This window comes from Rhipicephalus microplus, chromosome 4 (genome assembly GCF_043290135.1).
Source record: "Rhipicephalus microplus isolate Deutch F79 chromosome 4, USDA_Rmic, whole genome shotgun sequence".
In the NCBI taxonomy this organism is placed as follows: domain Eukaryota; kingdom Metazoa; phylum Arthropoda; class Arachnida; order Ixodida; family Ixodidae; genus Rhipicephalus; species Rhipicephalus microplus.
The window spans coordinates 165,576,147-165,599,393 of NC_134703.1; the positions used below are offsets into that span (position 1 = coordinate 165,576,147).

Below are 23,247 nucleotides of genomic sequence, written 5' to 3' on the forward strand. Positions count from 1 at the left end.
TTTCCCATATCTGCAATCTTATCTTGAACACTGGAACGTTCCCAGACAAACTAAAAGTAGCTAAAGTGTCTGTTATCCACAAAGGTGGTGATGAAAATGACATGGGTAATTACAGGCCCATTTCTGTTTTGCCCATATTTTCCAAAATCATAGAACGTGTGATACATGTATGATTTGCAAATTTCTGTAGCTCAAAAAAAGTAATTACAGAACATCAGTATGGATTTCAGAAGAATAAGTTTACTGAAAAAGCCCTACTATCTAATTAACATAAAATAATCGATAATTTTGAACAAAAACGCCTCACAATTGGAATATTTCTTGACTTTAAGAAAGCGTTTGATTCTATTAAGCATGAAATTCTTCTACAAAATATTACCGAATACGGAATACGGGGCTCGTCTCTTAATTTAATTAGAAGTTACCTTAGTAACCGGTTCCAATATACTCATATGAAACACTCAAAGTCTGAAATGGGCAAGATAAATTATGGCGTCCCACAGGGCTCCATACTTGGGCCACTTCTATTTCTATTATATATAAACGATATCGTAAACGTACCTCTAACAGCAGATATTATATTATACGCAGACGACACTAATGTATTTTTTTCCGGTCAGGATATCTCTAGTATAGAAAAAGAAGCTAACCTTTGGCTTAGCAATTTGTCTCTATGGTTGAAAATAAATCAGTTAGAACTAAATATCAAGAAAACAAAGTACATTATTTTTCACCCTCGAAACCATTCCATTCTTCGTAATACGCAGCTGTCATTCAGAGGAGTTTCGATTGAGCGAGTTCAGACTCAAAAGTTCTTAGGCGTCATTTTTCACGAAACGTTGAACTGGTCTAGTCACATAGATAAACTACGTACCCAGGTATCACGGTCCATTGGTGTGATTGGAAAAATTAGGTGCTTTCTACCCCTTTGGGTGACAAAGCAACTTTACTACGCTTTAGTTTATTCCCGCATACAATCCTGCCTGTTAATCTGGGGCTCGACAACAAAAACAAATAAAATTGGGATTCACCGACTGCAAAAAAGAATGCTACGTATAATCGAGAATGTTCCGCGTCGAACGCCTGCTGCTCCTCTTTTCCTTAAGCATGGAATCCTAACATTTGAAAATATCTTTCATAAAAAGCTAGCGACAGTCATTTACGATCAAATCAAATCAAACGCAGTTAAATTTCATGATGCTTACTCCCGGAAACTACCAATGTATAACTTTAGAAGAACCACCTATTACAGTGAGAGGACTCGGACCAACTACGGTAGACAAAAGCTAGCGCACCTTATTCCTTCGTTTTTAAACTCAAATACCATGGCCACCACCATAGTGAATGAAAGTCAATCCCCAGCAATTTTCAAAAAGAAGATACACGCTTATCTACTCATGCTTCAAACGTGATATGTCTTTTTTGTGTGTTAGTGAAGTGCAACTCGTGTAGCTTTGCTGAAACGCGCTGTAAATTTTTCACTTCCTCACAACTGTTCACAACTGCGTTTTTGTTTTTATAGGATTTTAAAGGGCTTTTATGTGTAAAGAGTGCATTTATAGATGTGTAATTATTTCTTATCTTTTCCACGCTCTACGTCTACCCTTTGTATATTTCACTGTATTGAATCTATGTATTTATGCTCTAGACACACATGCTGAGTGCTGTGCATTATTGTGGTCTGGGCGGGGATCGGTGCAATGTCACGCACTCAGTTGCCTTTTCACCACCCCTTTCCATTCAACCACAGGATAAGTGATGTATGTTTAAAACTATGATGATGAATAAACTTCAAACTAAACTTCAAACAAAATGAATCTCGAAAAGTTAGTCGCTCTTCGTGAGAAAAAGGGGCTTTCTGGCGCCGAACTGCGGAAGTGGGTAACCCAGAAGGAAAAAGAAGAAAAAGAGAGGGCCAAAGAAGAAAAGGCAGCTGAGCTGGAAAAAGAAAGGCTGGCGGTCGAAAGAGCCAAAGCGGAAAAAGAAGCTGAGTTGGAACGAGAAAGGTTGGCAGCTGAGAGAGCCAAAGAAGAAAAAGCAGCTGAGTTGGAACAAGAGAGGTTGGCAGCTGAGAGGGCCAAGGAAGAAAAAGCAGCTGAGTTGGAACGAGAGAGGTTGGCAGCTGAAAGGGCGAGAGAAGAAAGAGAAGCGGAGATGGCTGAAAGGGAGCGGCAGCGGCAGCACGAGATGGAACTCGAGCGGCTCCGTTTGCAACAGCGAAGTGAAACTCCCATCCAAGCTAGAGTTGAAAGAAGCGAACGGGGAGATCAAGGCTTCCACCTGAACCCAAGCAAGCTGCTCGTCTCGTTTGATGAAAGGAAGGACAACCTTGACGCGTACCTTCACAGATTTGAGACGATTGCACTGAGCCAGAATTGGCCGGAACATCAATGGGCAACTGCTTTGAGTACTTCCTTGAGTGGTGAAGCGCTCAGTGTGTACGGTAGGCTGACGCCGACCGATGCAGCCAACTATGCAAAGGTGAAAGCTGCTTTGATGAAGCGATTTAGATTTACCGTGGAAGGATTCCGGGAGAGATTTCGGACAGGAAAGCCAGCTGATGGGGAGACAGCTACGCAGTATGCCGCCCGACTTTGCCATTATTTCGACAGATGGATTGAACTTTCAGGGACAGCGCAGGAGTACGATGAGCTTAGAGAGCTCCTAATTAGAGAACAATTTCTTACTAGTTGCCACCAAAGCCTGTCGCTGTACTTGAAAGAGAGGAAGGCTGAGTCACTTGAAGGCATGCTCGAATTGCCTGATCAATTCTTGGAAGCGCAAGGTGGAACTAATTTGGCCAAAATAAAGAAGGAGTGTCCCGAAGACTTAAAAAATTCGGCACCCAAACAAAAGAAGCGTGCACCGGAGAGTGTTCCGCGATGTTTTCTGTGTAACCGAGAAGGTCATCGCGCGAGCAACTGTCGTACTAACTTTACGAGCCCTACGGTAGTAAAATGTTTCAAATGTGGGCAGACTGGGCACAAAGCACACGCTTGTCGGAACGGAGTGAGTCAAACTCACCAGGTATCCTGTGTGCAAGCGGCACCGAAATCTGATAATAATGCCGTCACCGATGGATTCGTAGAGTTGAAAAATAGGGCGAAAATTCCTATTGTGGGTGATTTATTGTCAAAACAGCCAACCGGTGTTACGAAGGGAATGCCAACGCTACCTGGAAAGTTTGCGGGCAAGAAGATTACGGTTCTAAGAGACACCGGTAGCTCTACGGTTATCGTGCGGAGAAATTTGGTACGGGAAAGTGAGTTGACAGGCAGAACGAAACCAGTTTGCCTAATTGACCGTACGGTTCGGATGCTTCCCGAAGCAGAGATTGAGGTTGAAACCCCGTACTTCAGCGGGAAGGTTACTGCTTTATGCATGACGACCCCCCTTTACGACCTTGTCATCGGAAACATCGCCGGGGCGTGAGGACCGAATGATCCGGAATGTTTGGGAGAAGACCCTAAGATAGAGCCCTCGCCAACCCAGCGACCGCAAGATACAGTGGAGGAGCATCCCGTGACGGATCGCACTAGAGCCCAAGGTGAAGCCGCGGCGCAAGAGCCAGCGAATGAGAAGACGATCGTGTTGAATGAGTTCACGTGCTGGGCAGCTGGACGTACATCGGCACGACCCCAACCGACCGACAGTGTAATCGTGACGGAGTTGGCCAGCACAGCCCAATGCCGTGACATGAACGAGCTGGTAAATAAAGAGACAGGACCCGTTGAACGTTATGACACGTTAACGGTGTCGGAAGTGACAACGATGGCTGAGACGCCGCCTCAGATATCGTCGTTGGAAAGGGCTCGCCGAAAAGGAACGTGGAAACACAAGAAGAGATCGAGCGAGCACCGCAAGAAAGGGCGCAAGCACCGCTCAAAGTACACAGGATAAGTGCTGAAGTCGAATCAGAATGTGTTTGGCAGTGCTGAGTGCCATATGTTGTGTTAATGTTCTTGTTATCCTGTGTCACAACTGTATGTCGAGCGAGTCAAAGTGTTCTGTGCGATGATGTGATGTATAGTGTTGTATAATTGTTGTAAAGACAGAACTTTGTGCGTTTGTATTGTTTGGAATGTGTGATGAAGTGTTGTAGTCATGTACCTGTGGTTATATTTCATGTGTTGTGGAATTGAACTACAATGTACGATTGTATTGAGCGATCTATTGTGAATGTGAAGTGTCATGAGCGACGGTTTGTATTACAATCTTTCAGAGTGTGTGGTGACTGTTCGCGCTCGTTTGTGTGGTTTTGAATATTATGAGATAATATTCTTAAAGGGGGGGCAGTGTCACAGAACGAGCGCTAAAAATGGGCGCGCCGCCAAGTTCTTGCGATAACGCGCGGGAGAGACGCCGCGAGGTCAAAAGAAAAAAAAAGAAAACAAACATCCAAGGCTCCCCGGGCGCGCGCTCTCCCCTCGGAAGCGTGGCTTCGCCGACGAACCTCCTCACCCCACAACGGCGGCCGAGGAAGCACTCGAAATTTCTAGAAGTAAAGGGGCGTGTTATGCCGGGTTGAGTCATCTGTCGGGGACGGTCCTCGTACAGTCTCGCGCCTTCCCCCAGCCTCCGCTGCGCTTCGCGCCGACGAAATGATGAGAACTTTCTGGAATGTCGCGCGGAAGGTATTTAACCGAGCAGCGGAGATGAGAAAGCAGGAGAAGACGGAAGTTAGCACCAGAGCGCGTAGGGTATCCCGCCGTGTAGTCGGCGAAGGTTTTGTCCGTAGGGACAAAGCAGGAGAAGACGTGAGGTTTCCTGGAAGAGAAACTTCGGAGGAGAGAAGACGGAAGTTAGCGCCAGAGTGCGTAGGGATTCCGCCGTGTAGTCGGCGAAGGTTTTGTCCGTAGAGACAAAGCAGGAGAAGAAGATGATTTCCACCTGAGGGGTGACGACTCGAGCTACAGGCAAGAGCGTGTGTTTACCACTATCGAGCAAAGACGCGTGGAAACAGCTGCGTGTGTGAAGCCGACGTGTTTCCGGCGAAGAAGTTGGAAGCTTGGAGAGTGGCCAATTGAAGACGCGAGGTTTCCTGGAAGAGAAACTTGGGCGAGGTTTCCTGGAAGAGAAACTTCAGGGGCAGCGGAACGACAACGCTGGACTTTGAGTGAGTGATTCTCGGAAGAGTATCGTTCAGACTTTTGTTCCAAGGACTTTCGACTGAATAAGTTTTCTAACTCTTTAGTCTTTAAGTGTCTTGGTTGGTCAATGCATGCGACTGCATTGTAGTGCGTATTGTTGTCTGTGTCCGTTGTTTCGAGTGTGGCTAATTGTACTGGGTAGTACGTTGTTCATTGGTGACTTATTGTATGCAACTATTGTGGAGTGTGCACTCTTGTGTATTGTTTTCGATCTGCCATTATTGAGAATATGATTTTGTTTTGGTTATCAACTCTCGGCTCTGACTTGTTCTTTGGGCCACAGCCGGCGTGCGCTGGCGCGCCAACAAGGACCACTTCTAAATTGTCCACGCTTTCGTGGTGCGGTTCGGGGGGCCGATATTTCGGCCCTTGGAATCAGCCCAGCGATCGCCTCCCTAATTAACGGGACCTGTGTGTGACAGCATGTCGTCCACCTAAAACCTTATTTTACGCAGTAATACCCGCCTTATTGCGCAAGGGCAGCAAACATTTCTTTTTCGTTGTCCATAGGGTCTCGAACGAACTTTGAACTGTATTAATGTTTTTTTTTTCTTATGATCAACCACAGACAGTTGTGTTTTTTTTGCACCTGCATATCCCCTGTGCACTATAAGTATCATTTCTCCCTTTTCTTTTATTCCCTTATGGGCCCTGCTGTCATTTTGTGTATGAGCATCGAGTCGATGCTCTAATGAGAGGGGGGAATAATGCCACCTAGAGTTGTGAGCGGGCAAGCCCTAGCGAGCCGAAAAGGGAAAACAGAACGAAGAAGAAGTGTGTGTTAGCGCTTCGTTTAAAGATAACGCTCGTGTCTTCCTGCCCCGCTGTTCCTGTCTTGTCTTCAAGGCTCTAGGTGCGTGACAATATAGAACAAAGTCTCCCACTTGAAGCTCTAATGGAAGGAACTTCTTGTCATATATGATCTTGTTTTTCTCGTGATATGCTACGGAATTGCGGACTGCGTTTGTACGAGCTTCCTGCAAATTTTCGGTAACGCGTGAAAGAAGATAGGGATAAGATGCTGTGTCATACATAAAAAAGCAGGGTGGGTAGCTTGTCACTGGTACCTGATACACATATTCGAAAACGACGAATCATGGCAAAAGATCAGAGATGATTGCCCGTTTTAACCACTACGACAAGGACTTCCTCATTTCCGGCCATCTGCATACAACCACACGCGGGCGTCACAGTCCACGCGTATTTCTCAAGGAACGTAGCTTTCCACCAGGTTTCCCTTCACGAAAGCTGGTATTTTAAAAGTCGTCGCTCCAGCACACGCCACGAGACGTGGCCTGGCTCAAACGCCATGTTTATTCCATTCTGCTTCTTCTTCTTCTACCTCTACCAACCATCATATGTGACGCTATGAGGAATAGGCGATGAAGCCTCGCTCATACCCCATGTTTATTCCGTTCTGACTTCTTTCTTTTCTGCTTCTACCAACCATCGGTTCATACGTCACATGATTCCCCCTCCCCTCTAAAGAAGGCATGGAATACGAACAAGAGAATGTAAACAAGGCAAGGTTGAGAAGTCACAAATGTCAAAATACACAATTGGTTTCATACCCCAGTGGTGTTCCATAAACTCTCAAAACTTCAGAAAATAGTGCGGCATTCCGGTGAATGGGGAGATCTGGTGGGTGAGGTTGGCTGTGGCGTTCTGAAGAAGATAACCGCGTCTTGCAAAACTGCACTGCCCATCACATAACTTGAACAGCTGCGAGAAACGAACAAGGTTGGAAGTCCTTGGAGCACTTGAAGGCCGAATGTCGTAAGCGCCGAATCCTCTGTCGTACGCGCTGTTTTCTGTGTCCCGGCTGAGACATAATTAGTGCTTGCAGCCTGCTGTACAAGAACTGAAGTTCAAGGAATTATGTCTATGTTCGTGCGTTGTACAAATTATAACGTTCAGTCTCTTTCGTAGTTTTCTGTGGCTTTGGCTCCGTTGTCGTAAACTAATGGGATGGTGTCTGAATCTTTGCGTGGCATAACTGGCGACTTCTTGTCTTGTTCGGTGTTTCCTGAGGTTTCGGAGCTGTAATCTTAGGCGCAGTCTTGATATTCATGGACTTGCTTTTGCTGGCGTTGCTGTGGACCGTATTGCGGTGGAAGCCCTTCTTGAACATCGCTCTGGTTTTCATGACAACCTGATGGGGTCTCCAGTCGGCAGCTGGTAGTCTGTGAGCTGTTATGCAGTTAGGCAATGTTATGCAGTTAGGGCAATGAAGATGATGCTGCACAGTTGATAGAAAGTTCTTCAGAAGCTTTTTCTACACTGTTCACTACAAGAGGCTCTTGCGCATGGCAGGGTGCGACGTGGTATGCGTCTGAGCCTTCGGTGTTGCTTCGACTGTGGAGTGTCTATGCACCGAACGGTGATGCATGAACTGTAGCGATCAAACTATTCCTTGACCCAGCGGGTCATTCGCCACGCCGGACCAGCGCCAAAAGGATAGTCTCGCCACGGCTGGATGGAGGAAGCAACGGGGGCCGACTACACGAGACGGCGCCCGCTGATTGACAGTGGCGCCAACTGTGTGGAATGTTGCAAAAGAAGGTTATGGAGCCACCGCTCTATCTCCCGCCTGGGCCACGCATCGCGTGGGTGCGTTAATCAGCAGACGACGACGGCGCTGGTCAAAGGGCTCTCCCTAGATGATTCCACGAACCTCGCACCTCTCGAAAGGGCGCGCTAAAATCTTCCATGGAAACGCAGCGCGAGGCCGGCACCAAAGAGGTCGAGGCGCCCGTGCGTCTTCCGCTCTCCCCCTCCCTGTTCTATGGCAGCGCTGCGACTAGTGGCAAGGGTGTGTGTTTATGTGCAAGCATGTGTTGTGCCTTTATGAAGATACATGACGGGCGGTACTTCACTGAGAGGAACTTCCACATCACCATTGGTCCGCATTGTTATGTGTAGTGATCCCCAACCTAGGGACCTAGGGAACGGAGGTCAACAAAAAGGGCGTGCAGCGCCTCGCCCAACTCTTTTCTCTTGTGTCTTCATCTCGACAACTCACTGTAAAGATGTGAATAAATCCGTTGAGCTTGCTCAAAGCTTTCCCCTAGTCCTTGGCCCGACGGAGTGACGGCGACTGGTGCCGCTACCCACAGACTGCGGTCGCCACGACGCGCTACAACTGGATGGCAAGCGGTTGGATGTGAGCCTGGAGGACGGAGAATGAACAACACGCCGAGATCGTGGAGACTGGCAGCTCTGGACTGGTGAATGCTGGCTTTGGTTTTTTGGTTGCCAGGCTGATAAGATAGAAGTGCAATCTTTTCGCTGGTAGAGGCTACCACAGAAGCAGTTATTTACGGAACTTCTGGGTAGAGAGTGAGCTGCACCACACTAGTTCTCTGTCATGAATTGGAAGGGTTTGTTGAAGAATCAGCTCCTGATTCTGGGAGAGGAGCTGGGAGCAGACGTAGATGCGGGGATGAAGAAAGACGCAATTGTTAGTGCTATCGACGGCTTGAATCTGAGCAGTGAAGATATTAAAGAAACGTGGAACGAGATTCAAAAGCAACAGGAAAAGGAGCGCGAGAAAAAGCGTGAAGAACAGGACCGTCAGGAAAGGCGACAGGAACAGGAACGCCAAGAAAGGCATGAGGAACAGGAGCGTCAGCTAAGGCAAAAAGAACTGGAGATAGAACAGTTGCGACTCGAAGTGGAAATAAGGAAGATTGCAGAGGTACAAGGAGTGGAAGAAGAAGGCAGACAAAATCTTTGTGAATTATCTAAACTAATGCAACCCTTCAAAGTAGGGCAAGATGTGGGCCTCTTTCTTGTGAACTTTGAGAGAACCTGTGAAAAATCGATGCTTGGTCGTAGAACATGGGCTCGAAATTTGTTAAGTTTGCTGCCATGTGAAGCAGCGAATGTGATCGCGCGGCTTCCGGTAGAGGATGCGGACAACTATGACAAAGTGAAGAATAGCATTCTAAAAGGGTTCCGACTTTCGCTAGACGCGTTCCGCCAGCGGTTTCGCAATCTGACAAAGAAGCAGGGCAGCACGTATTTTGAGTTTGCCTACGAGTTGAAGGTCAACTTAGTAGAATGGATGAAAGGAGCCAACGCTTTTGGGATCTTCGAAATGGCTCTTGAAGTAGTGGCTCTCGAACAGTTTTTTTCAAAACTTTCCGAGCCAATGAAGCTCTGGATTCAAGATAGAGCCGGCGTAGAAACAGTACAGCCAGCGGCCGACTTTGCTGACGAGTACGCATCACGCCGGGGAGAAAGAGACGAGGTTCCTCCAACAAAAGCGGGAGATAAAGGGAAACCTTGGACGGCGAAGCAGGGAGCTGGTGCAGGTACGACTGCACAGAAAAAGACGGACTTCGCTGCAAGTGGTCAAGGATCACAAAACAAACAGGAGGAAAAGGTTTCGGGGGATTCTTCCAAAAAGAGTCCTTTTGAGGCTCGGAAACCACCTACTTGCTACAAATGCATGGAGGAAGGGCATATTGCCGTAGGCTGTCGTAGGCGCAGGCCAGCCCTTTCGTATACTTCTGACTCAGCCACTAGCGAGGAGCTTCTTAGTGCGTACCTTTTTAACCTAACAGTGAACGGAAAGCCGTGCCGCGTCTTAGGAGACAGTGGGGCAACCATGGATCTGGTGCACCCGGACTATGTGGCACAAGGAAACTACAACGGCAAGTGCGCATGGATTAAACCAGTTTTGGAAGATGGAAGCATTTGTCTTCCGGTAGCTCGAGTAATCATCACAGGGCCGTTCGGAGAAGTGGAGACGGAAGTGGCGGTGTCAGACAAGCTGCCCCCGCAGTACCCCTATTTGTTCTCGAATCAGACCGACCGTCTGCTGAGAGAACAAGGGAAAATTTTTCACGAGGGAACAGTACAAGCCTTGACTAGAGCTAAAGCACGAGCGTTAACAGCCGAACTAGAGCGGCAAGAACCGAGTTTCACCGGAGGTACAGCAACACCAACTGGAGTCAGCGCAGCGGTGCCTGCTATCCCGCCGCCTACAGAAAAAAAAGAGAGGAGTCAGAGAAGCAGACTAGCGCTGAAACAGCGGAAAGGGATTTGGAGGAGGGGCTGCTCGTGTTGCCGGTATCAAAAGCACTAAGCACTGTACTTGGGAAAGTGACAAGAGACGAGCTCATCGAGCAGCAAAAAAGTGATCCCAGCCTTAACGAGATTTTGAACATCGTCAGGGAAGGGGTGCCGACGAAGAATGTCAGTTTTCCTGTCAAAAGTGGCACCTTGTACCGCCACTACCGGACTGCAAAAGGTCGCACGTTCGATCAGATTGTAGTGCCGGCTAAGTATCGGCTTGACATTGTGTATCCTTGTCACGGAGTTGGGTGTCGGGGCATTTAGGAGCTCGGAAGACCAAAGATAGGCTCCTAACGGAGTTTTATTGGCCAGGATGCTTCAAAGAAGTTGAGAACCACGTCAGAGCGTGTGACACCTGCCAGAGAGTGGGAAACCCGCACGAGAAGGGAAAGACACCACTTAAGCTTGTTCCGCTCATTTCGGAGCCATTTCGCGGGCTGGTAATAGACGTTCTGGGACCACTCCCAGTGACAAAGTCAGGCTACCGGTATTTGCTTACCGCCGTTTGTCCAGCAACCAAATTTCCTGAGGCGATCCCAATGAAGGAGCAAAGCTCCGTAGAGGTAGTCAGTGCACTACTGTCTATTTTTTCGAGAGTGGGCTTTCCTCAGGAGATACAATGTGACCAGGGCTCAGTATTCACCAGCGTTCTCACTACGGGATTCCTGGAAAAGTGTGGAATGAAAATAATCCACAGTTCCGTGTACAACCCGCAGTCCAATAGTATAGAGCGGTGTCATTCCGTGATGAAACGAGTTCTGCGAGCCCTTATCTTTGAAAGGATGTCAGTAGGATGCTTGTCTTCCGGCAATGCTGTTTGCGCTGAGATCAGTCACTCATGAAGCGACAGGTTTCAGCCCCGCGGAGCTGATTTACGGACGGATGCTCAGGTCTCCACTGCGACTTTTGCGCGAAACCTGGGAGTCGAAGAGTACCGACCCTACGGTGGTCGAGTACATTCTGGAATTACTGGAAAGGCTGTGGTGTGCTCGCGACATTGCTCAGGCAAACATGAGAGAGGCGCAAAGTAGAGCCAAGAGCTACTACGATCGAAACGCGAAATTGAGAGCTTATCAGGAAGACTATCAGGTAATGGTCTTGCGCCCCTCGCGAGCAAATAAGCTGGAGATTCAATGGGAGGGGCCCTTTCGGGTTGTGAAGAAGCTCTCGGACACAAATTACGCGCTGGAACGTAAAGGAAGACGCCGAGAGGTTGTCATTTACCACCACATCTTAATGAAGAGTCATGTGGGAGAAGTGCACAAAGTAAACTTGGCTCTTAAAAGCACGGAGGAGCTAACACCTGAAATTCCAGGCTTGGTGGAGGTTGGAAGATCAATGGAGGTTACCGATGTCATGAAAGCCGTAGCACCAGCCGAGGGCTTGACTGAGATGCAGAAAGTCGACTTACGCAACTTGTTGTCAGAACACATCACTGTTTTCTCGGAAAGGCCAGGGCGAACTGAGGTTATCACTCATGAAATTGAGCTAACTTCTGACACCACTGTGAAGTCGAGGCCGTATAGGCTAGCCCCGCGACAGCAGGAAATCTTGAAAAAAGAAGTAGATCGAATGCTCGAGCTTAAGCTTATCGAACCTTGCGAAAGCACCTGCACGTCTCTATGATTCTCCTTGAGGTTCCGGGAAAGGATCCATGGCCTTGCGTGGATTACCGCAAACTTAACGCGATCACGAAGGACCAAACCTATCCTATACCCAACGTAGTCGAGCTGGTGGAAAAAGTGAGCGCCGCTTAATACGTCTCGCGTTTGGACTTAGTAAGAGGCTATTGCCCAGTTTCAATGACTAAACGAGCTAGTGAGTATGCGGCCTTTGTGGCGCTGACGGGCACAATTAGGCCCCTAGTTCTGAGCTTTGGCCTTAAGAACGCCCCCTTTTGCTTTTCAAGGCTAATGAACCGAGTTCTGCAGGGGGCTGAAGGCTACGCTGTTCCCTACTTAGACGACATCGCTATTTATTCCAATACATGGGAAGATCACCTGTACCATCTTAGCGATGTCCTTAGACGTTTGACACACGCTGGACTGAGAGTGAAGCCGGCTAAGTGCCAGCTAGCTCGCGCTGAAGTACGGTACCTAGGGCACGTGGTATGGCAGGGCAGGAGATGACCTGACGAGTTGAAAGTACAGGCGGTTAGCGAGTTCCCGCAACCAGAAAGTAAGACGGCTATGCGCTTCTTTTTAGGGCTGGCAGGGTTTATCAGCGCTACATCGCTCAGTACTCGGAGGTAGCCGCTCCGTTAACGGATGCACTGCGCAAGAAGGCTCCAGAAAAGGTAGTTTGGAGTGCGGAAATGGAGGGCGCCTTCCAGGGGCTCAAAGCGGCTCTTGTTAGCTCGCCTGTACTGCATGAACCGAACTATGATCGTCCTTTTATTGTGCAATGCGATGCCAGCAACAGAGGCTTAGGAGTAATACTATGCCAGGAGAATGAGAAGGGGAACGAGCACCCTGTGTTGTACGCCAGCAGGAAACTCTCTGTTCGCGAGGAAGCCTACAGTGCTTCGGAAAAAGAATGTGCCTGCATTGTGTGGGCTACCCGAAAATTAGCCTGCTTCCTCTACAGAACTTCTTTTGTCTTCGTCACTGACCACTGCCCACTGACATGGCTATCGCAAATGTCGGGAAAGAATCCACGACTACTACGTTGGAGCCTTGCGCTTCAGGAGCTTAACTTCACTGTGAAGTATAAGAAGGGTTCGGCGAACGCTAATGTTGACACATTAAGCAGAGGAGATTTTCAGCTTTTCTTTTACTTTTGCTTTTTTTGTGTTCAGTTGAGGGACGTTTTTCCGTAACGGTTTTAAGTGGTCTTTTGAGTAATCGAAGTTTTTAGCTGTGAGCAAGAGTATTAGTGTGGTTGCCATTTAAAAAAAACGTAGGTGCCTTGTGGCACATTTGAAAGACCGGCCTGGTTGCCGAAAACTCATCGCCGGCGCTTGCTGGTTCTAGTGGTTGGTCTTTGTGGTTTCAATGGTGTTGGAAGACTGCGGTTACAGTGATCTCTCCCGTTGATCAGCTGATACTACCCGACGTCCGAGATCTTCCCGTCAGCGGAGGAGCTGTAGCGATCAAGCTATGTCTTGACCCAGCGGGTCATTCGCCACGCCGGACCAGCGCCAAAAGGATAGTCTCGCCACGGCTGGACGGAGGAAGCAACGGGGGCCGACTACACGAGACGGCGCCCACTGATTGACAGCGGCGTCAACTGTGTGGAATGTTGCAAAAGAGGCTTATGGAACGCCGCTCTATTTCCCGCCTGAGCCACCAATCACGTGGGCGCGTTAACCAGCAGACGACGACAGCGCTGGTCAAAGGGCTCTCCCCAGAGGATTCCACGAACCTGGCACCTCTCGAAAGGGCACGCTAAAATCTTCCCATGGGAACGCAGCGTGAGGCCGACACCAAAGGGGTCGAGGCGCCCATGTGTCTTCCGCTCTCCCCCTCCCTGTTCTACGGCAGCGCTGCGACTAGTGGCAAGGGTATGTGTGTATGTGCAAGCCAGTGTTGTGCCTCTATGAACATATATGACGGGTGGTACTTCACTGAGAGGAACTTCCACATCACCATTGGTCCGCATTGTTTTGTGTAGTGATTCCCAACCTAGAGACCTAGGGAACGGTGGTCAACAAAGAGGGCATGCAGCGCCTCGCCCAACTTTCTTCTCTTCTGTCTTCATCTCGACAACTCACTGTAAAGATGTAAATAAATCCGTTGAGTTTGCTCAAAGCTCTCCCTTAGTCCTTGGCCCGATGGAGCGACGGCGACCGGCCCCGCTACCCGCAGACTGCGGTCGCCACGACGCGCTACAGAACCTGTGCGGAAGGCGCATGGCTCGACTGGGTATTTTCTCGGTGTGCCAACTCGTCTATCGTGAACACGGTGTCCTTATGAGGCAAACGGTGAGCGTCAGTAGCGCTTGAAGAGACGTGCGATGCAAAACCGGGTGGTGGATCACGTATGCGAGACGAAAAATGAAGTGCATGAGGTGGGTAAGCAACGTCTCGTGTCGTGGGCTGGAGCGACGACTTTGAAAATACCGGCTTTCGTAAAGAGAAACCTGGTGGAACGCTACGTTTCTTGAGAAATAAGCGTGGACTGTGACGGCCGAGTGTGGTTGTATGCAGATGGTCGGTAATGAAGAAGTCCTTGTCGTAGTCGTTAAAACGGGCAATCATCTCTTCCCTGATCTTTTGCCATGATTCATCGTTTTCGAATATGTGTGTCAGGTAATGCCTCACCGGAGGTGTAGTCAGTGAAGTTGTGATCATTTCCCGTTCCGACCATGATGCGGCGGTAGCGTGGAGCTTGAACAGGTAGAACCAGTCCTGCACGGGTCCATCGTCCGCTGCTCCGGTGTACTTGGGAATGGGAAGTTCAGTTGATGGTTCCGTCCTAATGGTTGCAACGGGGTCTAGTGGCGATGCACTTCTGTGGTCCGCCTTCTGTCACTGCGTCTCGCTGAGGTCTTCGATGATGATGGCCGGTTGATGAAGTGGTTACAAGGTCTTCATCCTGTTGGCTCCTAATAATATATATATATATATATATAAATATATATATATATATATATACATTTATATATATATATATATATATATATATATATATATATATATATAAATGTATATATATATATATATATTCATATATATATATATATACATATATATATATATATATAATCAGCCCAACGACGTCCACTGCAGGACAAAGGCCTCTTCCATGTTCCGCCAGTTAACCCGGTCCTGTGCTTGCTGCTGCCAATTTATACCCGCAAATTTCTTAATCTCATCTGCCGACCTAACCTTCTGTCTCCCCCTCACCCGCTTCCCTTCTCTGGGAATTCAGTCAGTTACCCTTAATGACCAGCGGTTATCCTGTCTTCGCGCTACATGCCCGGCCCATGTCCATTTCCTCTTCTTTATTTCAACTATGATATCCTTAATCTCCGTTTGTCCCCTAATCCACTCTGCTCTCTTCTTGTCTCTAAAGGTTACACCTACCATTTTTCTTTCAATTGCTCGCTGCGTCCTCCTCAATTTAAGCTGAACCCTCTTTGTAAGTCTCCAGGTTTCTGCTCCGTAGCTAAGTACCGGTAAGATACAGCTGTTATATACCTTCTTCTTGAGGGATAGTGGCAATCTCCCTGTCATAATTTGAGAGTGCTTGCCGAATGTGCTCCACCCAATTCTTATTCTTCTAGTTACTTCAATCTCGTGGTTCGGCTCTGCAGTTATTACCTGCCATAAGTATACATAGTCTTTTACAACTTCAAGTGTACTATTACCTATCTCGAAGCGCTGCTCCTTTCTGAGGTTGTTGTACATTACTTTCGTTTTCTGTAGATTAATTTTAGGACCCACCTTTCTGCTCTCCTTGTCTAACTCCGTAATCATGAGTGGCAATTCGTCCCCTGAGTTACTCAGCAATGCAATGTCATCGGTGAAGCGCAGGTTACTAAGGTATTTTCCATTAACTCTTATTCCTAACTGTTCCCATTCTAGGCCTCTGAAAACCTCCTGTAAGCACACGGTAAATAGCATTGGGCAGATTGTGTCCCCCTGCCTTACACCCTTCTTGATTGGTATTCTGTTACTTTCTTTATGAAGCACTATGGTAGCAGTTGATTCCCTGTAGATTTCTTCCAGAATGTTTATATATACTTCATATACGCCCTCATTCCGCAGTGCCTGCATGACGGCTGATATTTCTACTGAATCAAACGCCTTCTCGTAATCTATGAAGGCTATGTGTAGTAGTTGGTTATACTGTGAGCATTTCTCTATTTCCTGATTGATAGTATCAATGTGGTCAATTGTTGAGTAGCCTGTTCGAAATCCTGCTTGTTCCTTTGGTTGATTGAATTCTAATGTTTTCTTCACTCTGTTAGCAATTACCTTTGTAAATAGCTTGTATACTACAGAGAGCAAGCTGATCGGCCTGTAATTCTTCAAGTCCTTGTCATCTCCTTTCTTATCTATTAAGATGACGTTAGCGTTCTTCCAAGACTCTGGCACTCTTCCCGTCAGGAGACACCTCCTCTGACGGGAACCATATATATATATATATATATATATATATATATATATATATATATATATATATATATATATATATATATATATATATATATATATATATATATATATATATATATATATATATATATATATATAGTAGGTAGGGGGGGCGCTGCGACGAACCTTCGCCTCCCTCCTCAACCTGAAGGGGAACCCCGAGCAGGCCTTTTTTTTAAATAGAAACAAAGCAATCGCTGATGGTTAACTGGGCTAACCGAGGAAAGAGACTACCAGGCTTCGGTTAAAAAAAAAGGCCACATCTTCGCTGACAGATGGCTAGAACTATTTCTTCGCTACTTCACTTTCACGGCGTGGCATGTGGTTACTTTCTTTCGACGTACGTAGAGAGTGAGCAGGTAGGTGATGTGCACCTCGAATGACTCCACAAGCTTGATTCCGGTCAAGTGTTTCTGGACGGCCTCTTTCAGTTGCTTCGTCGCGTTCGGCTACGCCGCGTTCTCGAGCCCGAACTCGAGCCTGTAGCCGTGAGCCTACATGTTCCGCAGCTGCTGTAGCATGCCCAGACAGGTCAGCCGGCCGTCAGCTATGATGGCGATCCAGTCGCACGAGTACTGGCACTTTTCCATGCTGAAAGAATGAGGCAGGGTGACTCTCGGGACACTTTTTATAGCACGTATCACTGCGCTGACAAAGATATGGGCCGCCTTTTGGTAACGAGATTTTAATACAATCATTTGGAAAGTCAGGTTTTACAGCGAATACCTTTGTTTTAGATTCGAAGCAGCATTTTCTGGGGGCCGTGTCCATCCCTCGGCGACCGTCCGCACACCCCCTGCGCGTGCACCAGCTATCTCCCTCTTTCGTGTGAGCGCGAACAGGTGGGAGGAGGCGGTGGAGTGTTGCCTCCGCTTCGTATCTCCTCTCACATTTATCTTTCCACCACCACAGTGCACTGGTATAAAATAGGGAGTTTTAGGGCTGGGTACCCAAGCAGCTTGTGAACCCAGGACGTTGGGGCGGCGGTATTGCGCATGAGCGAAACCCCAAACAGATGCGTCGCAAGATCGCTGGCGCGATGGGGCCACGCATCCCGGCCGCAAACAACGCTGCCACCACTGGCTTCCTAGCGGAGATAAGCTGCCCCGGCGCACATGCTTGTGCATAATGTTACCTTCACGGCGAGCAAAGCCGAGGCTGGCCAGAGCCACCATTTTGACTTTTAAGTTTTAAGCGCAAATATTATAGTGGCTAGCCACTAAACAAACAGCATGGCACAAAGGCGCGAAATCTCTCACAGCATGGATCGGCCGCCTTGTAAGGTCCACCTTCGCAAGAACTCACAGTATCCGCACTGCGGATACTCTAGCCGTCAAGTTAAAATAAGCCAAAGTGTGAGCACTTATAGCGATTACATGGTTTCAGCCAGATTACCAAAGCTAGAATAGCCTGGAACATAGAAACTAAAGATATGCCAGCCCCTTACCAGCTGAATAGGCGGCGCTATCTAGCGCGGCCCTAGTGAAACAGACAACCACAACATTGTTATTGCAGAAACATTGTGCATTGTACATCTGATGCAAAAACTGCGCAGCGACAATATTACAAATTAGTAACCCTTTTCTTCGTTTTCACCTCAAAAACATTACGCGTAAGCTAACATGTTCACGACTGTCATTGCACGAAGTGTCAAAAGATGTCGACACTGTCGTTTACAGTAACCTTGTATTTTCCACTTTTTGCATATACCAGGATACTGTACATGATAAACAAGTGTCCTAATCACAATGTATGTTTCATTTAACATTATCATCGTAAAATTTATTAAATAATTCTTACGCGACACGGCGCGGCGAGCGCGTGTGACCTTCGTGCGGCTTGCGTTTGCATAAGGCACCCAGTTGGGTATGGGTTGGGTACGCAACGCCGCGCGCCCCCAAGCCTGCAGCGCCCCAAGAGCTTGGGTACCCAGCACTAACACTCTCTAATGATGCGCTCGCTTGCTTCGTTGCACTCTCCTAGTAGCGCCTGGTGTTACCCTTCCGGTACACACACGGTAGTACACACAAATGGGAGCAGCTTACTTAAGCTGTACACAAGGTATACACAACTCCACACGCAAATGAAACCTACAAGGAAATATACAAATGGAAACACAAGTGAACGTCAGCGCTGATTCGCATCGCCGCATGGTTTCCATTTGTGGGAGATGGTGCAATTTCTTTTATGGTGCACAGAACAGCGCCTGACGAAGGTGCGGGCGGCCTTTTGGTAACATGCGTGAAATATACAGGCACTCACCGAGTCGGGTATGACAGCGAACGTGCGCCTTTGTTATTGTCGCCCTTTTCTACCACATACAACAATTTATAAACAAACCATTTCAAGATAAACTCACGGTGTATTTTATACGTTCGCCTAAGATAGTCTAAATACCGGCAACGGTGTTCTTTCGGTTGAGACACTTGGCTGGCCCGCAGGTTGCGGCATCGAATCTCGGCCATGGCGGCCGCATTTTCGATGGAGGTGAAAACACTACAGGTTTTCCCGCTCAATTTAATCCAAGCGCCAGCCAAATTAATACAGGCGCCAGTCAATTTAATCCAGCCGCCTATCAGATTAATCCATGTGCCATTCATTTTAATTGAAGTCCCACTGAAGTTAATCCTACTGCCAGCGAATTTAATCCTGATGACTTTGTGACTTCAAAAGGACTCAGAGTTTTCGGGAATGCGTGGATTGAATGAATAGCTTTGGAGTGAATGTAAGAAGGAAAAACATGAATGAGTCACTAGTGACACAATGTGACTCGCGCGACTTCATCACACCTATCACCCGCGTAAGCACTATTCACACCTTCGACATGCATATCAAAGGAAACGCCATCCACACAGTAATGACTTGATACCTATTAACCAGGCCAATGATCTCATCACGAGTGACTTAGGTGACGTCTTCACGCATACCACCCACGCACGCACTGTCTTAACATTCTGTCATGCATATCAAATGAAACGTCTTTGAAAGGGCAGGACCTTGATACCTAAAGCTCGGCCAAGCCACCGGATCACCAGTGACTCGGGGAACGTCATCACCCATATCACCCGCGCACGTAATTTACTAGCCTGCCACCATGCATACCAAACGAAACGTGTTTGCGAGAGCAATAACGTGTTACCTATGACTCGGCCAACTGACTTGATCCCTAGTGACTCAGGCGACGTCACCACGCCTATCACCCCGACACACAATGTCTAACCTGCCATCATGTATACCAAACGAAACGACTTTGAGAGAGTAATAACTTGAACACTGACACTAGGCCTAGCGACGTCATCACTAGTGATTCGCGTGACGTCATCTTGCCTAAGACTCACGCACGCGGTGTCCAAACCCTTCTTTATGCATATCAAACGAAACGTCCTTGAGAGAGTAGTAACTTGAACACTGTCACTAGGCCTAGTGACGTCACCACTAGTGGCTCGCGCGACGTCATCTTGTCTAAGACTCACGCAAGCACTCTCTAATGTGCCTTCATGCATATCAAACAAAACGTCTCTGAGAGGGTAATAACTTGAACGCTGGCACTAGGCCTAGTGACGTCATCACTAGTGACTCAGGTGTGTCATCACGCCTATCACACACGCACGCGGTGTTCAAACCTGCCTTCATGCATATCAAACGAAACGTCTTTGAGAGAGCAATAACTTCAACGCTGTCACTAGGCCTAGTGACGTCATCACTAGTGACTCACGTGGCGTCATCACGCCTATCACACACGCACGCGGTGTCCTAACCTGTCTTCATGCATATCAAACGAAACGTTTTTAAGAGAGTAATAATTTGGATGCTGTCACTAGGCCTAGTGACGTCATGACTAGAGACTAGTGTGACGTAATCTCGCCTAAGACTCACGCAAGCACTCTCTATTGTGTCTTCATGCCTATCAAACAAAACGTCTTCAAGAGGGTATTAACTTGAACGTTGTCAATGGGCCTAGCGACGTCATCACTAGTGACTCACGTGTCGTCATCACGCCTATCACACCCGCACGTGGTGTCAAAACCTGCTTTCATGCATATCAAACGAAACGTCTTTGAGAAAGGAATAACTTGAACGCTGTCACTCGGCCTAGTGACGTAATCATCAGTGGCTAACGTGACGTCATCTCGCCTATCACACACGCTTTCGGTGTGCAAACCTGTCTCCATGCATATCAAACAAAACGTCTTTGAGAGGGTAATAACTTGAACGCCGTCACTAGGCCTAGTGACGTCATCACTATTGACACGTGACGTCATCACGCCTATCAAACACGCACACGGTGTTCTAACCTGTCTTCATGCATATCAACGAAACGTGTTTGAGAGAGTAATAACTCGAACGCTGTCACTCGGCGTAGAGACGTAATCATCAGTGGCTAATGTGACGTCATCTCGCCTATCACACACGCACTCGGTGTCCAAACCTGTCTCCATGCATATCAAATGAAACGTCTTTTAGAGGGTAATCACTTGAATGTTGTCACTAGGCCTAGGGACGTAATCACTAGTGACTCACGTGACGTCATCACGCCTATCACACCCGCATGTGGTGTCTAAACCTGCCTTCATGCATACTGAACGAAACGTCTTTGGGAGAGTAATAACTTAAACGGTGTCACTAGGCCTAGTGAGGTCATCACTAGTGACGCGTGACGTCATCACGCCTAAGACTCGCGCAAGCACTCTCTAATGTGCTTTCATGCATATCAAACGAAACGTCTTTGAGAGAGTATAAACTTGAACGCTCTTAGTAGGCCTAGCGACGTGATTACTAGTAACTCATGTGACGTCATCACGCCTATCACACACGCACGCGCTGTCCTAACCTGCCTTCATGCATACCAAACGAAACGTCTGTAAGAGAGCAATAACGTCATACTTATGACTCGGCCAACCAACTTGATCACTAGTGACTTACGTGACGTCATCAAGACTAACACTCACGCAAGCACTCTCTGACGTGCCTTCATGAATATCAAACGGAACTTTATTGAGAGAACATTAACTTGGAGGCCGTTGCAGGCAGCGTCTGCTAGTAAAAAACTGACTGCCCGCACTGCACAGCCGTTCACCGGCTAACCGGTATATGTAGGCACCAGATCGCGCGTTTCAAATTCAGTCAAAGGCGTCTTTACATGGCTCTCGTTTGACGTTTTTCTTGAATCGAGTAGATGCGACGGAAGCAACAGTACCTTCCAGCAGCCGTGGGGTACAACCAAACATCAGCGTCCCACCACTCGTTGAGGGCAACGCTTCTCCTTCATTCAATAAATAGGAATGATAAAGGCGAAATGACAATTAAGGTTTTTCTAAGCCATTCTCAATACGGAAAATTCAACCGATGCCATGACCACTCTGCGACGCATTTACTCTAGCTCATCGTATGGGAAGATGTAGGTGGCTTTTTTGTTGGTACTCGTGTTTCGAAGTATTGAAAATGCGGGCAGCCAGGCCGCACTACTGGGAACGGACAGGCGTTCTACACCAAACAGGCCCGCTTATTTCAAGCACACTAACCTGTAAGAAACGGCGTGGCGGAAAATGTAAAAAGAAAGACATGAGTCAGGCACAGCATTCAATATATATATATATATATATATATATATATATATATATATATATATATATATATATATATATATATATATATATATATATATATATATATATATATATATATATATATATATATATATACATAAACGCAAATGTTGAATATATATATATATATATATATATATATATATATATATATATATATATATATATATATATATATATATATATATATATATATATTAAACATTTCCGTTGGTTTTCAGTGATTAACTCTCATGCAGACGACGGGCAGACGTTCCACAATGCAGACGACAATCCAACAAAATAATGAATTGAAGAATTGAAGATACGTTTTAATTCGTGCTAGAATACCCTAATACTGGTTATTTATGATTCGAAGCAATCGCTTGAAGTAATACTGAAGCAGATGACAGTGTGTCGCAGCTGTTTTCGGCGAGTCTCTTTCACGCAGACGACGGGACGACGTAGTGCGACGCGAGCGACAAGCCGGCGTAGTTTCAAGTTTCTGCCCGTGTCATCGTTAGGTGAGCGCTTTTGCAGGCCTGGGAATAAGTGAAAGTTTGCGCTTCGATTACTGGTGCTATGGAAGACCAAGACTCTCGGCGTCCCGGAAGGTCACGGAAGGCACCTGATGAACCGAAGAAGAAGTACGCTCGCGTTTCCCCTGTAGATCGTTGCCGGATAATAGATGTTCACAGGCGCGGAGGCGATTTAAAAGTGCTCTCCAAAACACTAAAAATCAATATAGAGACCGTGCGTTCTATTGCCGCTAGTGACCGTGACACAGCTAAAACACGTGGTGGTTCGTCGACGAAATTTGGACCGGACGAGGTGGACGCCCTGCAACGAATCGTACAGGAAAATTCATCCTTCACGCAGGAACAAATAAAGAGGGCTCTCAAGGATGAGATGCTTAACGTTGAAGTGAGCACGTCGAAGATTGATCAGCTTGTCGATGGACATGGTTATTCGGTGAAGCTTCTGACACCGAGCCCAGTAGATAGTAATCACGCCGACGTGAAACAGCTGCGGTGCCGATATGCCCAGTGGCTTCAGAGCGGGGGAACTACACTAACACGATACTACATCGACGAGACCAACTTCAACGTATGGGGTTTGCGCAGTTTCGGTAGGGCGAAACGAGGTGCTCCAGCATGCCGTTTGTCAACTAGTGCGAAGGGGGCGAATGTAAATGTTATAGCCTGCGTGCCAGCGAATGGCCTTCTCCATTGGACTATTGCGGACAAGGTCCACTGGGCTGTCTTCAACGACTTTCTCGCAGAAGTGTCGAGTGAAGTTTCACAGCAGGAAACAGAAATACAGGCAGTGT

At 47.4% G+C, this 23,247-nt stretch overlaps 2 protein-coding genes across 11 annotated transcripts in view; one reads left to right on the forward strand and one right to left on the reverse strand.

Annotated features, from left to right (window-relative positions):
* Positions 1–23,247, forward strand: part of LOC119172939 (uncharacterized) — a 1,216,589-nt gene that overhangs the window by 397,935 nt on the left and 795,407 nt on the right. The gene's annotated exons all lie outside the window — the stretch shown is intronic.
* LOC142813823 (uncharacterized) overlaps positions 1–23,247 on the reverse strand; it is a 548,512-nt gene that overhangs the window by 146,860 nt on the left and 378,405 nt on the right. The window lies entirely within an intron of this gene.